Raw genomic sequence first — 18,965 nt, 5'->3', positions numbered from 1 at the left:
CAAGGAGGAAAGAGGCAGTGCAAACCAAGGCGATGAGCACAGCTCTCACTGCTGGTACCCGCCGCCATCTTTGGTAAACCGTGGCTGACACAGCTATGACTTTCATTTTAGTAATGCTGTTGTTTACCAGATAAAAGACTCGTGGCCATAAAAAGATAAACATTTACAATAAAGACAGATTCATATTAAGAAAAACCTCTAAAGGTTTACAGTGTGTTTTAAAATATAGGTATACATGGGGGAAAAAAAAGAATAAAATGGGTTTAAAAAGACAAAGAGGAACTGGGTGTGGCGGCACACGCCTTTAATCCCAGCACTCAAGAGACAGAGGCAAGCAGATTTCTTGTGATTTCAAAGTAAACCTGATGCAGAGTGAATTCCAGGATAGATAAGAGTTACACAGAGAAACCCTGTCTCAAAAAAATAAAAAAATAAAAGTAAAAAAAAAACAACAAAAAAAAAAACCACAGTAATAAAAAAAGCCAGAATGGAGAGAATCTAGATACTGTGCCATGTTATATTGTATCTTTGTATCTTTTCACTGATGAGGAAATAACAACAACTAATAAAAAAAGCTACTGGATGAATTTAATTTATATATTTTAAAAATGTTTTGACTCCAAAATTTAAGTCTAAGGACAAGTTACTGGGGAAAAAGAATTTCTATTTTTGTTTCCACAGAAAATAAAAAGATGTGGATTCCTTCCAGACTAATGTGGTTTGATCAAGCCAGACCCCCTGGAACAGAGTTCCTGGTAATCCAAAATTCAAAACAGCTTGAACAAGGCAGCTTTGCAGACTACAGCCAGGATTTCTGTGTCTTCTTAGGATCCCTGTGACAGTGCCCCCTACCAGGAGGAAGCAATTTGGAAAGAATGACGCCCAAATTCCCAAATATTGTTTCTAAATGTTTGTTTTCATTTAAATGAGGTTGGTTATAAATGGTTAGTGACCACAACCAATCTCTTTTTAAAGACAAAAAGAAAATTATGGTATAGATATGAATACTTTGTGTTGGAATGGATTTTCATTTATTGATACAAATTTAAGGTCAATTTTGTGATAAGTATATTTCTCCTCTTATTTAGGTACTCTGTTTATATAGCTCATTTAGAAATGTAATGTATAATTTAGTACAGATTATAGATAGTTACCTATAATAGTCAAAACTTAGTTAGGTTTTACCTATAATAGTCAAAACTTATAGTTAAGTTAGTTAGGATTTCTAGATATACAGAGATGTATTTAAGATAAATAGGCATTCTTCAAACCTTTCAAAGACCTACAGAATATGGCATTTAAAATGGTTTAGGGTTTTTCTTGACAATGAGGCACAATTGCTCCTGGCAACACCACCTGCGTCAGAAAGGAAGATGGACATTGAAGAAACTCGTTCCGGAGTTTACTTCCAATATGGCAAGAGTAGCCATTTGGACAAGATACTGCTCTTGTCTGGACTGTTTGACTTTATGCTGTATAAACTGGACATGCAGGACCCACAGGAAAGTGACTGCTGATTCAAGATGGACATTGCTACAGAATTCCTGCTTCATGCAAGAGTCTGCCAGATCGTCTGCAGGACACAGAGAAAAATGACTGACAAACTGCCAATACAAAAAGACAGTTTAAAGTTTCCTACTTTGCTAAAGAGTCTGCTAGACACACTATGGCCTATGGGCTGAAGATGAAATATTACAGAAGAACTTCAGGTGACTGACCAGGCAATGAGTTGTCTCTGTCATTTCTAGAGTTTATATTTTATCCTTCTGTGGTCTTTGAAGGAGTTGAAGACAGATAGTTATGGTTATAGTTTTCCATAGTTAGGATTAAAGATAAGTTACATAGACTTTAGACACACAAAGATAGGATAGATGATGGAATATTTTCTTTAAAACTTACTAAATGTTAATGGATTAAATATTGTTAACTGTAATTCTTATTTGATAACTGTTGTATGATATATTTTGCTATGTTAAGGTTTAAAACCTTCCTTGTATTTTTAGACAGAAAAGAGGAGATGATGGGAGATGTCATTCTGTAAATATGTTTCTCATACTGGTTAATGAATAAAGCACTGTTGGTCAATAGGAAAGCTAGATAGGCAGGACTAGGAGACGAGGAGGAAAGAGGAAGTAGTAAGGAGGAGTCAAGATGGAAAGACTGGGGAGACCAGATGCCTGCCCCACTCCCCGGTAAGATAAGACCATGTGGAAATACATAGATTAACAGAAATGGGCTAATACGACAGAGGTAGCCGATAAGAAACAAGTACCTGGCCAACAGCATTATATCAAATACAGAATCTCGGTGTGCTATTTGGGGCTGGCGCTGCGGCGGGACAAGACCAGGGGCAGAAAAACATTACTCCTTATAGATAGGAGTAAAAGGGGACTCAGGTGCCCCTCTGATGCTGTGTTTAGATAGTGTTTTGTCATTTTGTTGTTATTTTCTTCTAGACACTCTACTTGGTTCTGGTAAATTGGAGGAATGCTTTTTATCTTTTGTTTGTTTGTTTCAAGACAGGATTTTTCTGTGTAACTGCCCTGGCTGTCCTGGAACTCACTTTGTAGAGTGGGCTGTCCATGAACTCACAGAGATCTGTTGCTCTTCCTGCTGGAATTAAAGGCATGTGCCACCATCACCTGGTGTGTGTGTGTGTGTGTGTGTGTGTGTGTGTGTGTGTGTGTGTTTGTTTGTTTTCCTAAGGAGATACAATAAGTGATTATACTTCCAAGCATTCTGAGAGTAGAAGAGGGGTTCTAGCTCAGATTCTGTGAAGGTCTGATGGCCTGAAAAAATGAGAAGCACCAATTCCTGGAACCCAACGACAGAGGCAATGTAGGGAAAGCTCTGTCATAGACATAGTTGGCCCATAATGTTGCCATAAGGGAAAACCTTGGGAATAAATAAATAATTGGACCTCTTTCTTCCATCCCTCTGATCTCTCAAGGCTCTACCTTGGTTAACTAGAAGACCAGTGGGTAAAGTATTCCAACCAGAAAGTCTAAATCTTTCAGGCAGAAAGTAATATGGGCCAGAGGAGAGATATGCAGGCCAATGGAAAAATCTCGCACAGCTAGAAGATCTGTTCATCTTCCCTTTGTTGGAAGCAATTAATAATATGTAGTATGTATGTGTCACAGTAAAGCAAATTTTTTACTGGTATAATTAAGCATTATGCTCTAATGCATCCAATTCTTATATAAGGATCAACTACAGAGCTGAGAGTTTGGGCTGATGTTCCAAGAAACGCATTGCTGTTTAGTACAGTCATGCAAATGATCTCCTCTCTATAATTGATTTTATCTGCATTCATAGCATACCTATCTTGCCATTTTTCATATTACAGATTTCATCATACTGCATGTATGTGTAAATCACTATGATTTACACTTTTAATGGATACCATTCTTGCCAGAAATAACTTAAAAATTGTTCACTGTTGTCCCTCTTCTATATAAAAATGAGAAGACCATAATAAGGGTGAATTTACAGAGACATCAAGGTAGTCAGGTAGATTTATCCAGTAGTCAGCCACCCTGGAGAACCAGGATTCCTGTGTGTATCTGTCAAGCTGTAACCACAATTAAAATCATTCCAAGACATGATGTGATATAGTCACAACATGCCAGTCCATTAAGACATTATGACCAGGTCCTTCTTTGCTTCCTGCTGGATGTTGGATGCTTGATATTGAAATGGGCAAGTTCATGAAATCCAGGAGTGTGCTCGTGCTGGCTGGATGCTACTCCAGATGCAAAGTCATCATCATTAAGAATACTGATGGTGATGTGGCTCCTCGGACCACTGTTATAGGCTTGCCCTGGTTGCTGGAATTGACTACTATCCCCAAAAAGTGGACAAGAAAATCACCAAGGGGACAAAGATCACATCCTTTGTGAAAGTTTATAACTACAGTTACCTCATGCCTTGTAGGTACTCTGTGGATACCCCTTGGACAAAACTGTTGTCAACAAGGATGTCCGTCATTAAAGATCCATGCAAGGCCAGGCAGGAGGCCAAGGTCAAGTTTGAGAAATGATACAAGACAGAGAAGGACAAACTGTTTTTCCAGAAGCTTTTTTTTTTAGGTAAAATTTTTTTTCATCATGAAAAAAAATTTTACAAAGACATTATGGTTAGATTAATTGGTCTTGGATATTTGTAAAACTCATCTGAAAAATCTCTTTGGATTCATAATTTCAGTATTTTATCACACATGAAACACAGTAAGTGAGCAGTCAGGTACCCACCACTCAGGTAGGAACTACATACAACATTACAAGTCTGTGCCTCTCTCCCTCTGCCCCTTATGATGACATGCTGCCCCGAGTTATGAACTTTCTCTTGATTTCCTTTATCATTATTACATCAAAAATGAAGCACAAATCATTTCATTTCCAGTGTCTCTGTCTTTAACTGAGATACTGTTTTTTTCCTTGCCTAGCCCTCTATCCCAACGTATAAGTTTATGAAATTCTTCCATATGGACATATGTTGTTGAAATTAATTTTCACTTCAGTAGTATCAGTCCTAGGAAGTGAACCCACGGATCCATGCATGTTAAACAAGTGTAATTTCACAGAATTATACACCCAGCCCCTGGCTCAGCTGCTCCTGAGTATTTGTGTCAGCAGCCTTAAGAATGTACGTATTTATTTATTTACATTACTTTTGAAACATCTCTTGCTATTTCATTTGTGATGGGAAACATCTCTTGGGTGTTTATTTAGGCATGGGTTTGCTAAGTTACACACTCAGCTTTATTTCTTTTTTTTTTTTTTCTTTTTGGTTGTTTTGAGACAGGGTTTCTCTATGTGGCTTTGGAGCCTGTCCTGGAACTTGCTCTGTAGACCAGCTGGCCTCGAACTCACAGAAATCTGCTTGCCTCTGCCTCCCGAGTGCTGGGATTAAAGGCTTGCATCACTGACACCAGGCTTCAGTTTTATTTTGAAATGCTGCCTTTTTTTTCTTTTTTTCCAAAAATGGTTTTGAACAATGAACAAGTTCACCAGAAAGGCCTCAACATTTCAGACATGTCATTCTACAGATGACAGAACACATAAAAAACAAAACAAAAAAACAAAACAAAACAAAAAACAACCTTTTCTGATTATCATGGCCCATGCTTTTCATCTACAGTTTTAAAATTGCTTCTCACTGCTGAGCAAAGTGTGGAATGGGGAATGGTGTTCAGATTGATTGATAAGTAACTGTTTATTCATCAGCCTGGTGCCCTCTCAGCCACCCAGTGGCCCATCCCCATTCTTGTACCCCTTCCCTCAGTTACACACACACACACACACACACACACACACACACACACACACACACACACACACACACACCTCCCCAACATAGACTTGTTTCCTGAGCTCTAACACTCATCATATGACTTAGTATCAGGAGCCACACTTCTGCCTTGTGGTTAGAACTTGGAGTCACTGATGGACTGTGCAATTGCAGAAACTCAAATTTAAAATTCAATTTGGGAAACATTTCTAATAGATCTACCGTATCTGTGTTAATGCTGAAATCCCATATGGGGTTCATTTGTCACAGTAGCCATCAAGCCATGCAAGGGCACATTTCAAAAGGAACCAGAAAATACCTCCCATCTATTGATCCTGTACATAAGAGCATTTTATACAAATCCTGGTTTGGCTTTTTGTGGATGTCAGTGGTAGGTGGTGAAGTTATTAATAATGGTTAAGATGGTCATACTCCCCCCCCCAAAATTGTGAAATAGGCAGTTGAGCTAAAATCCCACTATTGTTAATTAACTTCATTAAATATTTGATAATAGCATCCTAATTCAAGTTCTAATGGCACTAATAACACTACACATTAATATTTAGCATTTTAAGTTTTCAATATTACTAAAAATTTACTCATCCCAAAAGAGAGGTAATTCTGGTATCTCCATTCAAATAGGGAAACTTAAATTTGCCCCTCCTGGAAGACAGGAAGTGGAGACCTGAGAATCTCTGCAGGTTTGCAAGCTGGCTAGCCTGGCGTATATAACACAGCAAGAGAGAGCCTGTGTTAAACAAGGTGGAAGTTGAGGACTAGGTTGTCCCATGACTCAGACACATGTGCATGCTCTCTCTCTCACAAATGAACTGAACACAATACACTCACTCACACACACACTCACACACACACATACACACACATGCACACACACGCACACGCACACACACACACACACACACCAGAAAGAAAGGTAACTTGTCCAAGACCCAGGTAGTGAGTGGACTGACAAAGCTAAAATAAAGATGAAACACATAGACAAATTGACTTCATGTTTTTGAATAATGCCAAGACTTTGAAGTTCTCTTTCTTTTCTTATTTTATTTCAAATACATTTCTGTTTTCTATAAACCAGTAGCCCCACTCCAGAGACCTATTCTTAGTTTCCTGGCAGCTTGGACAAATACCCAGATGACTGGTATTTCAATCTTTTTTTTTCTTTTCAAAGTACTTACTTGTAGGTGGCAATGCCAGTTTCAAACCCTGCTTTGCATTTTTCCCTGTGAAAGATTAGAAAAAGCCATCTGGTTAGCATCACCCTGAAAAATGCTCTGAGTGGAAGTTTCTTAAGGAAAAAAAATATAAAAAAGGAGTATGGTATTAATGAAGGCAGAATACAAATAGAAAAATCTAGAAATTAAGCATTGCATTCTGATATCTATGGGTATTCCTGTAAGATAAATTTATTTTTCTGCTGTCCTCCTTTTCACATTTTCTTTTGAGAAGAGGCTTCTTTGCGTGAAATCTTTGTCTTTCATGGAAAACTTTCTCACTTTTAGCTTGTCTGGTCCTGAATTTTTGGACTCCTTTTCTGTACAGCTGTGATGGGAGATGTCATTCTGTATATGTTTCTCATACTGGTTAATAATAAAGCACTGTTGGCCAATAGGAAAGGAAGATAGGAGGGACTAGGAGACAAGGAGGAAATAGGAAGTAGTAAGGAGGGGTCAAGATGGAGAGTCTGAAGAAAGCAGTATGCCGCCGGCTCCCGGTAAGAGAAAAACATAGATCAGCAGAAATGGGTTAATAATTAAAGGCAGGGCTAGCCGATAAGAAACAAGTAACTGGGCCAACAGTATTGTATCAAATACAGAGTCTCTGTGTATTATTTGGGGCTGGCGGCGTGGTGGCGGGACAAGAGCAGGTGGCGGGCAGGAAACCGTACACCTTACAAATGGCGCCCAACGTGGTTAATAAGAACTTCCACTTAAAATTTAACAAAAGCTTAAAAAAGGGTTTTAGAAGCAACAGAACAGAGACAAGCAAGGCTTCTTGGTATCAGCATTTTTCTCAGTTGAACTCTGCTTTGCTAGAGACAAGCAGATATTCGCGTGGCTCCTTTAAGGGAAGATTCCTGACTCAGCATATGTGGCAAAAATCCGCAAGGCTTTCAAGAAACTCTGCTAACAATTTATTGGTGTGTATGAGAGATGGCAATGGCAGTGACCACATCGTCATATGTATATTTCTCCTCTTGTTTGTATAGCTCATTTAGAAATGTAATGTATAATGTAGTACAGATTATAGATAATTACCTATGATAGTCAAAGCTTAGAGTTTAGTTAGGGTTTTCAAGACACACGGAGATGTATTTAAGATAGATAGGAATTCTTCAAACCTTTCAAAGACCTACAGAATATGGCATTTAAAATGATTTAGGGTTTTACTTGACAATGAGAAATAAATGCTCCTGGTAACACCACCTGCATCAAAAAGGAAGATGGACATTAAAGAAACACGTTTTGGAGTTTACTTCCAATATGGCAAGACTAGCCATTTGGACAAGATACTCCTCTTGTCTGGACTGTTTGACTTTGTGATGTATAAACTGGACATGCAGGACCCACAGTAAAGTGACTTCTGATTCAAGATGGACATTGCTACAGAGATCCTGCTTCATGGAAGAGTCTGCGAGACATTATGCAGGACACAGACAAAAGTGACTGACAAACTGCCAATACAAGAAGACAGTTTAAAGTTTCCTGCGTTGCTGAAGAGTCTGCCAGACACAGGATGGCCTATGGGCTGAAGATGGAAGATTACAGAAGAACTTCGGGTGACCAGGCAATGAGTTGTCTCTGTCATTTCTAGAGTTTATATATTATCCTTCTGTGGTCTTTGAAGGAGTTGAAGACAGGTAGTTATGGTTATAGCTTTCATTAGTTAGGATTAAAGATTTGTTACTTAGACTTTAGACACACAAAGATAGAATAGAAGATGAAATATTTTCTTCAAATCTTGCTAAATGTTAATGGACTATATATTGTTAACTGTGAGTCTTACTTGATAACTGTTGTATAATATATTTTGCTATGTTAAGGTTAAAACCCTTCTTTTTATTTAGACAGAAAAGAGGAGATGATGGGAGATGTCATTCTGTATATGTTTCTCATACTGGTTAATAATAAAGCACTGTTGGCCAATAGGAAAGGAAGATAGGAGGGACTAGGAGACAAGGAGGAAATAGGAAGTAGTAAGGAGGGGTCAAGATGGAGAGTCTGAAGAAAGCAGTATGCCGCCGGCTCCCCGGTAAGAGAAAAACATAGATCAGCAGAAATGGGTTAATAATTAAAGGCAGGGCTAGCCGATAAGAAACAAGTAACTGGGCCAACAGTATTGTATCAAATACAGAGTCTCTGTGTATTATTTGGGGCTGGCGGCGTGGTGGCGGGACAAGAGCAGGTGGCGGGCAGGAAACCGTACACCTTACACAGCTGTTTCTTCTATTCAGACATTCATTACACCCAAGTCCATCTCTTAGATGGTGACATCCTTATCGAGACTATTTACCCAGAACAGAGGATGTTAAATGTATGTTTGTCGTTTGAATAGTTGCATGAATGAATGAAAACCTAATCAGGGAGCAAGAGTATGGAAGAAGATTAATGTGAACTATATACTTACCCATAAACATTGTAAAGAAATCTTTACATCTAAACAAATGACAACACCAAACTGACATGCCTATGTGGATGGGGGAAATCTTGAAGGGAATCCTCTAGATGAAGAGCTAATGGCTGCTGAGAGAGGGAGGACCAGTTTTCTCCAGACAGCAAGATCCTGAGAGGTGTTTTAAACCCAAGCTGTCAGCTCTAAAATGTATTCATGTGAGCACACTGAATGAGCCTAATAGGTTATATCATACATTTATATATTAGTAAGTGCATATCATATATTATCTTATACACAGAGACACACATACACATTTAACAATGATAATTAAAGTAGAAGAACCATGAAATAAGGAGTTTTTTTTTTTTTAAAAAAATATTATATTTTTACATTGCCTTCGCCTATACTAACTTGAACAAAGATGTGAAAAGTCTACACATTTCTATTTTCAGTTCTTGGCTCAAAAAACCCCACTAATTTAAAATATGACAGTTGGCTCAGTAAAATTTTTTTTGTCTAATTAACTCATTTAATTACAGTTATTCTTTCCAGCTATTTGGAATCTACCACTGAGACATTATTGTAGATTCTCATTTACTAGCAAATTCATCTTTCATTTGTAAAATTTATCTATTATATTTATTTGAATATTATTTTACATTCTAAATATTGCTCAGAATGCTATTTTACATTCGTTTTTATAGTTATCAAAGTAATTATATTGGTTTGTCCATATGGAATCACACGTTTTTCAGATATGCCTTGATGCCAAAAGGGGGAAAAAAAAGGGAGCAGAAAATTGAGACAATTTGGACTTATTTTAAAAAGACTTCTTATTTTGTTTTAATTGTGTTGTGTGCATATGTGTGTGTGTGTGTGTGTGTGTGTGTGTGTGTGTGTGTATGAGATCTACTAAAGAGAGGAAGAAGGAAGGAGATTGACTAGAAGAAGACTTGTAGCACTGTTGTTAAGTTAGTGGAAAATTCCTTAGCCAGATTTACCCATTCTGCATCACGCAGAAATGGGCTAACACCAGTGTTCCTGCCATGCTGTTGTGTAGCAATTTCTTCCAAATTAAAAGCTTCCATTTTGGAGGGAAGCTTGGTATAACACAGAATGTTAAAAGGGAGATGAAATAAGGGATGTTCTAAGACATTCCATCCTCCAGGGAAGCTGGTTAAGTTCAGGAGGTAAACATCTAGATTGCCAGGAAGTTCCTGAAACCAATCAGATTCATTGGGCTTCTCCTTCCCATGAATATATAAGCAGTACGAGACTCTCTCAGCCCAACCAAGATGCTTGAGAGAGGCTAAGACCAACTGAGCTTCCTGAAAAGGATATTCTTTAACCTGTTGAGCTGTCTAAGGTTGTGCAGCGAGCTCTAGCTTTCTGGCTTTTGTGAGCTGCCATCAATGCTGGTGTGGGCTTTTGGTAATGCAGCTGTCAGAGTAATTTCTCCTCCTTTTAAGTATTCCCCTCACCTATACCTTGGTGGTAACCTTACTTGAGTCTGTCATTAGATCCCTGTCTAGGGTGAGTAGACATTTATTAGTATCTCCCTAGGAATAGTGGCACACAACACATGCTCAGTCACTAGCTGGTTTCTATCAGAGGAACACAGCCTCAGCTACCACTGTGGTGGTGGGATCTAGAAACACAGCAGCTTGGCTTCTCAGTCAACTGCACCCTCCACTTAGGAGCTCTGAGTAGCACATAGGTATGGCCACCTTGCCTTCTGTAATAGGTTAGTTTCTTTAGTTATTTGCTCTTACAGTAAAATATATTTTTCTTTTCTCTTTTATAATTAGAGAAACAATTGTCTTCTAAATGTTAAAAATCACCTGGCCCCCTCTTTAACTAGAAGATGTATAAAGATAATCACTAGATCAGTCTTACTCATCTGTACATCCCCAATTGCATGAGAGGCACTAATGGGTATAATAATATCTATTAATAGTTGCTATAATTGTGATTGCCATTTTTCAAGGGGCTGCAGTTTGGACCCAAGGACCCCACAGCATGCTTGGCAAGAATTCTATCACTGAGCCACAACGTTTGTTGTTGTTGCTTGGGTGATCTTTGCTTTTTTGAGACAGAGTATCAGTATGTATCATGGGTTGGCTTTGAATTCATTATGTAGCCCAGATAGGCTTTGAACTTTTGATTCTCTTGCCTCTCTGCCTGCTAGGGATCACTGACATGGAGTAGTTATTACTTATATCTACTCTTTCTGTTTTTTGACACATTAAAGCATTCTTTCAAATTAGACTTACACTTTAGTAAAAATCACAGGTTATATGTTAATGCTATTTTCTCTAAAGCATCTTTATTTTTAACATGTTAGTGTTAGGGTCCACGAGAAGTCCCATAAAAGACCACAAGTCACATATGCAACCAGTAAGAGTGTTTATTAAGAACTGCCAACATGTTGGGGTGATAAATGGCAATGACCAAAGAAACTTGAAAGCTCCTTTTAAGCAGGCTTAGGGGAATTCCAGGGAGGAGATTTAGTCTGGGGGCTGATTGTTGGGTTTAAACAAAAAGCTCATAGGATTGATAGGTGGCTCCAGTGGTCAGGGACTTTGCAGTGGCAGGGTGTGGGAAACTATTTTTAGCTAGCAAAAGGCTGTGGGATGCCTATTGAGCTAGCAGAAGGCTGTTGGGGGCACCTGCTGATTGGTTGCCCCTGAGTTGTGGTTTTCCTGAGAACTGCTTGCTCAGCTTCAGCCACCTCCAGTGAACCAAAACAAAAGCCTGGTCCCTGACTGGGGCTATTAGAAACCTATCATGGCTCTGGTCTGCTCCCCATCTTATTAGCAAGTTCAATTAAATGCGGAGAAGCTCTGAAGATGGATTCACTATTGGACGAATGAAACTCATACATAAAGAAAAAGCTCTTGAGCTGGGCATGGTGGTCCATGTCTTTAAAACCAGCATGCAGAGCCAGAGCAAGCAGATTTTGGTGAGTTCAAGGTCAGCATGGTCTACATAGGGAGTTCTAGGACAGCTGGGTTTATGAAGAGAGACCCTGGAGAGAGAGAGAGAGAGAAAGGAAAGAAGGACAGCAAGAGAGAAGGAAGGTCTTGTGATAAATTCCTTCTGGTTTCTTCAATGGATATATTATGACTCATTTCCTCATTTAATAAAGGAAATACTTTATTAGCATCTGCCTAAATTGCCTGCTTGTATTAGTTACTTTTCTTGCCATTATAACTAAATATCTGACAGCCAGCAACTTATGGAGAAAAGCTTTCTTTTGGCTCACAATTTGAAATGGCAGTGTTTATCATGGGGGAATTTGTGGTGGTGGTAGCATATGGCTAGGGTTTCTCACATTTTGGTGCACTAGGACACAGTGAAAGAAAGTGTGGTACTCAGTATAGGTTCCCAGACAGTGGGATGGGTGCTTCTGACATTCAGGGTGAATGTTCTCTCCTCAATTAATCAGTTAGCATATTACAAAACCATGCACTGAGATTTAGTCTAATTGCAACACAGACCAAGAACTTCTTTCTAATTTTAATAGTATTTTGGGGTGTGTTTGAGAGATGGTAAGTTGCATATATTCTTACAAACAGATACATACATAAACCATAATAATCAAGGTAATGAACATGAACAGAAGCCAAAAAGGCTTCCACATTGTCCTCTGCAATCTCGTCCATCTTTCCTTCTCTGCTCTTACTGCATCTACAATGGCCATGGCATGCTTTTATAATCACTATTTGTTAGCATTTGGGTTTAGTCTGGTTTCTTTCCATGATCCATGTTGCTGCAAGTAACTGTAATTTGTCAGTTTGTTTCTATTATCAGAAGTATTCCAATGAATAGATAAATCATTATTTTTTTAAAACCATTTATTTGTGAATGACACCAAGTGTCATTTGGCTATTACAGATACAGTTGCTGGGAATATTTGAGCTTTAAATTTTGGTATACATATGCACTTTATGTTCAATGTCATAGGAACCCATGCAAACACAAATTAACTCACTTTTAAGACATGTAAGGCAGCCTGGCTTAGCACTCATCATTTAGTCATATAGCCTATACCGGACTTGAACTCTTGATCCTATTGCCTCTGCCTTTCAAGTACTGGAATTACACAAATGTACCAATATGCTTGACATGTATACTGATCATTTAAAGAAACTGTCAGGTTGTTTTACAAGGCAGTTATACCATCTGTGATTCCAGTGGTGCTGTATGAGAGTATCAGTCTCACTAACATGTTTTGGTGTGGTTAGTCCTCGTGCACCTAAGCAATTGCTCTGCCACTGAATATATCTCCAAGCCTGGTTAGCATTTTTTATTGTCCCAGTATCTAGGTAGGAAATAACATGTATTTCTTCATATATGTATGTGTTTGTATTTATGTACTGTGTGTACCTTGTGTGTGCACATGCCCTTGTGAGGGCTCACCAATTCTAGCTAGTTCAGCTGACCAGCCTTCTCGTGGGATCCTCTATTTCTTCTTCCTTAGCCTGGCTATTTACATGGGTTCGGGGGATCTGAACTCTGGTCCTTATGGTTTCATGGCAAGTGTTTTTAATCTACCAACCAATCTCCCCAGCTCTTCTGCTGTTTTTTTTTTTTTTAGTGTGTTTTCCTTATCATTAATAATGTTGTATCCTTTTGTGTTTCTTTGCTATTTATTTGACTTTAGTGTGAATTACACATTACACATTTTGCTCTTTGTTTATTATTTTATTATTGAGCTATGGATGCTTTAAAAACATATTTTAGGTAAAAAGTTCTTTAACAGGTGGTTTGCAAATATGCTTATCTATGTTAAGCAAGTCTTTTCATTTTTTTTTCTTTTCTGATTTTTAAGGTCTTAAAGCTTTTTTGTTTGTTTACGTACAAAAACTAGCATGATTTTTCTCACAGGGTTGATGGCCTCAAGTCATCTGTTCAAGAAAGGTCACTTAGCCCAATTTCCCATACTGACAGACGCCTCTGAACTTCCCATACTGACAGAACACTGAACACATGTTCAGCCCTTATTTCCAGATCAGACCCTGGTGGTTTGAACAAACCAGACAAGATCAAGAACCCAGTCCTAACCTTCCAGGTGACTCCAGAAGAACTGTTGGCAACTATGCCTTCAGATAGCCATTGAGGAACAAGTTTCATTTTCTTTTTTAATATTTATTTTGTTACTTTTAGTTATGGGAAGATGTATAAGTTCGCATGTGATTTTGAGAATGTAAATGTAGGCAGAAGTTTCTGTTCCCCCAGAAGCTCCCAAATGAACACATGGAGGCTTACATTAATTAATTACAAATGTTCAGTCAATGGCTCAGGCTTTTTAATAACTAGCTCTTACAACTTAACCCATATTTCTTATCTAAGTTCTACCACTTGGCTCATGGTGTGTTACTTCACTTTGTACACGTCCCGTTGCCACTTTGCTGGCGTCTCCCCTGTGTGATAAATCTTCACAGTGTACAAAAGGATTTTTCCACAGCATGTGAGTGCAGGTGCCTTCGGAAGCTAGAACTTTCCCATCTCCTGGAGCTGGAGTTACGTGTGGTTGTGAGATACCTGATATTGGTACCAAAAACTGAACTTGGGTTTTATGGAAGAGCAGCAATTGCTCTTAATGACCTCTCTCCAGGTCCTGTTTCCATCAGGTTTTTCTCCTCCCTCAAATCCTCCCCACCTCCCTACCCACCCAACTCTGTTTTTTCTTCTAAAAGAGAAACAAAAAAGTAAAAAAAAAAAAAAAAAAAAAAAAAAAAAAAAAAGACCAATTTCATTCCAGTATCAAAGTGTTCATTTTCATGCCAACACCATGCTATTTTTACAACTGTAGATCTGTAATACAACTTGAAATCTGGGACAGTAATACCTCCAACAGGTCTTTTATTATTGAGGATTGTTTTAGCGATCCTGGGTTTATGTGTTTCCATATAAAGTTATCAATTGTTTTGTCAATTTCCGTGAAGAATTGTGCTGGGATTTTCATAGGGATTGCATTTGTCTGTAAATTATTTTTGGTAGGAGGGTAATTTTCACTGGATCAGTCCTACTGATCCTTGAGCATGGGTGATTTTCCCCACTTCTGGTATCTTCTCCAATTGTTTTCTTCAATGTCTTGGGATTTTATTACACAAATCTTTGATTTTTTTGGTTAGAGTTATCCCAAGATTACATATTTTTGTAGGCCACTGTGAAAGGTATTGTTTCCCTGATTTCCTTTTTGGTTTATTTGTCATTTGTATACAGAAAGGCTACTGATTGTTGTGAGTTAATTTTGTATCCTGCTACTTTCATGGAAGTGTTTATCAGCTGTAGAAATTTCCTGGTGGAGTTTGTAGGGTCTTTTATCTGTAAAATCATACCACATGAAAATAAAGATACTTTGACTTCTTCCCTTCCGATTTGTATTCCCTGACCTTTTTCAGTGGTTTTATTGCTCTAGCTAAGACTTCAAATACTATATTGAATAGATATGGAGAAAGAGGACATTCTTGTCTTCTTCCTGATTTCAAAGCAAATGCCATTTAGGTAGATGCTGGTTGTGGGCTTACTGTAAACCACCTTTACTATATTGATATATGTCCTTTGTATCCTATCTCATTACGACTTTTATCACAAAGGGATGCTGGATTTTGTCAAAGGTCTTTTCTATTCCAATGAGATGATCACATAGTTTTTGTCTTTCAGTTTGTTTATGTGTGGATTCCATTTATTTACATATGTTGAACCACTCCTGCATCTCTAGGATGAAGCCAACTTGATTATGATGGACAATTGTTTTGATTTGTTCTTGGATTCATTTTGCATGTACTTTGTTGAGAATATTTTCTATGTTCATAAGGAATATTCACCTATAATTTCTTTGTTGTTGTATCTTTGTATAGTTTTGGTATCAGGGCAACAGTATTCTTGTAAAAAAAATTAGGAACTGTTCCTTCAGTATTGGTGGTAATTCTTGGAATGTCTGGTAGAATTCTGCACTGAATCCATCTGTCTCTGGGTTATTTTGGTTGAGAGACTTTTAATTAATAGCTTTGTGGTGATATTTTGTTTATGATCTAGTAAAGCTTGCCTGAAGAGCAGTGCAAAGATAGCCATACTAGTCAGCCATACAGGCCAGTCAATGGTGGCACACACATCACAGCACTCAAGAGACAGAGGCAGACGGATCTCTGTTAGTTCAAGGCCACCCTGGGCTACATGAAATTGACCCAATGAGCTCACACAAAAGTGATCCCAGCACTTGGAGCACACACCTTTAATCCCAGCACTAAGGAGGTGGAGACAAGAGCAATATGGCTGGGTGGAGAGAGGAATATAGGTGGGAGGAGACTGGATCACGTGGCAGTGTAGGCCGTCAGTCTGAGGATTCGTGCAGACAGGATCGCCATTCAGTCTGAGGTAAGAGCCAGTGGCTGGATGTTTTGCTTCTCTGATCTTTCAGCCTCCTCCCCCATATCTGACTCTGGGTTTTTTTTTTTTTTTTGTTATTATTAATACTGATTAGAATTCATGCTACACAGCTTCTATTTCACTAAGCAGTCTGGGTCTCTCTAAATTGCTTACTTGGTTATGATTTAACTTTGGTTGGAGACACACACACACACACACACACACACTCACACACGTATCTTAGGTAATGTATCCATTTCTTTTAGATTTTCAGTTTTGTAGAGCACAGATTTTAAACGTATGTTCTTATAATTCTCCGAATTACCTTGGTAATTCATCATATCTACCCTCTGTCTTTGCAAATGTAAGGATGGAAAAATTTAGCCTAGCAGTGAGTAGGCAAAAGGTCATTCTTGATGGTTTACCGACAGCACCTGTGAGTGAATAAGAACAGGAAATGAGCCGTGCCACACTACCCAGAAGCCATAGCGACAGCAGGCTTCCTGGGCTAAGTGCAGGCTTGGATAGTTCAAATTGATTGGTCCACACTGGATGCTATGAGATGATTGGTTTATGATGCGGGCTTTGTTGTAACCCTATAAAAGCTGTCTGAACCCTGTACCCAGGGTTCCCAGTCCTCTACCCCACATGGAGTATGGCTGCAGACCCCAGTGCACTGGAATATAAAAGACCTCATGCTTTTGCATCAAGACCGCTTTTCGTGAGTGATTTGGGGGGGGCACCTTTCCTGAGTCGGGTCATGAGGGTCCATGCCCTCCGCACGTCTTTCACAAACCACCCCCCCCACTGAAAAACAAATTTAAAAGAAAAACCAAAAACCAAACAAAGAAACAAAAGAAAATTTTATGGGCCCTGACAGAAGACCCTTCTCATGGAAGCTGTAGTGTGGCCTATTGAGTCACAGATTACCCTTTAGTCCACTCATCTTGCAAATGTTCATTGCTGTGAGTCCTTGGTCTGGCTTGAGACCTCTGCCTCTGCTCTACCACTGGTAGTGGGTCTCACTGGGGCCCCTCTTGGATAGCCTGTCTGTCCTGTGTGTGGAGATCTGTATGTTCATCCCCTTCCCATGTTCCCACAGTTCATAGATTGAGTGGATGTTGGGGTAGGCCAACTCAGCCCTGGTTCTGGGCCTGGGTGGTAGTTGGGTTGGTCAGCTGACTAGCTTCCCCTCATCATCACCATGGGGGTGAACTCTCCAGCACTGCCTTGGCTAGCTCAGCCAATGCTGGCTGCAGCAAGGGATGGGGCCAGTTCTGTTGCCAGGGCTTCAGGTTCTGGTCACCTGCACTCAGGCAAGTTTCAGGGCCCTCCAGATTGCTGCAAGCACCATATGGAGGTGGGCAGGGGAAGGGGTTGGGGTGTGGGGAGTGGGGGGCATTCAGCTCTCCTGCTCTCACGCCCTCAAGGGCTGGCTCACCTGCACACCTGCCAACTGGATCAGCTCTAGTGTGCTGCTCAAACTGGCGGCAGAGCCTTTCTTGTTTGTAGCCAGTGAGGGTCAGGGCCAGCTCTATCACTTGTGTCAGGTGGAGATGGGAGGGGGTTGGGCATCTTCCTCTCACCCATGCCACCACATGGCAGACAAGTGGCGGATATGGCGGAAGACAAGTGCTCTCATACTCTCAGGGCTGCCTCATTTGCATCCCCGATTACAGGGTTAGCTCTAGTGAGGGGGTGGTATCAGGAATCAAAGCGCCAGTGATGGGTGGGGCTGGCTCAGCACAGCACGGTTCCAATGACCCCTTATGCTAACATGAGCCATGGACATCATCACAGACCCCAGACATGGTCCTTGGCAGCAGCTCAGCCCTGGATGTTACCACAGCCCCAGTTGCAGTACAGGCCACCCAGATCAGTATGGCCCCAGTGGCAGCATGGCCCTTGGGCACCAACGTGGTTTCAGGTCCTGACCACAGACCTGCTGCTCCAGACCCTCACTGCTCCAGGGCCCCAGACCAAGACCTGGCCCTTGGCCATAGCTTGCGCCTGGACATCACCCTGTAGTCGGGTGGCCAGCAGGCTATTTGTGCCAGCCCTTTCCTCACCACCCTGACCTCTCCAGGTCCATCCCTCTCCCCAGGCCATGAACCATTCCACCTTTCTGTCTTCCACATCCCCATCCTGTACCCCCCCCCCCCGCCCCCAATGGTGCTGACAAGGCTCTTGGTTGAGTCCTTCCTGCCCAGCTGCAAGGCATGGCGGGAGCTATTGCCTTTCCTCTCTCTGGGGCCTGGGCCTAGAAACCTCAGGCAGCAGCACTTGGTATGATGGCGCCCGACCACACTACATCCTCTTCAACATTTGTTGTCAGATTTCTTGATAGTATTCTCACTGGAGTGAGATGGTGTCTCAAAGCAGTTTCTACATTTCTCTGATGAATAGGGATGTTGAACAGTTTTTAAAAAGTAATTGTGTCTCTTTTGTAAGTCATCTGTTCAATAGCCTGACTGCTGATTGGCAATTCCAATTCCTTGGTATTTCATGTTTGCAGTGCTTTGTAAATTCTGGACGTTAGCCCAGTCTTAAGTATAGCTGGAGTGGATTCCTCTGTTCTGTGGGCTGTTTGTTCTGCTTACAGTTCTTTTGCTTTGCAGGGACTGCTTAGTTCCTCATAGCCCCATCTGTTGATACCTGGGGCT

Source organism: Phodopus roborovskii, unplaced genomic scaffold, assembly GCF_943737965.1.
Source record: "Phodopus roborovskii unplaced genomic scaffold, PHOROB, whole genome shotgun sequence".
Classification (NCBI taxonomy): Eukaryota; Metazoa; Chordata; class Mammalia; order Rodentia; family Cricetidae; genus Phodopus; species Phodopus roborovskii.
This window is presented reverse-complemented; position numbering follows the sequence as displayed.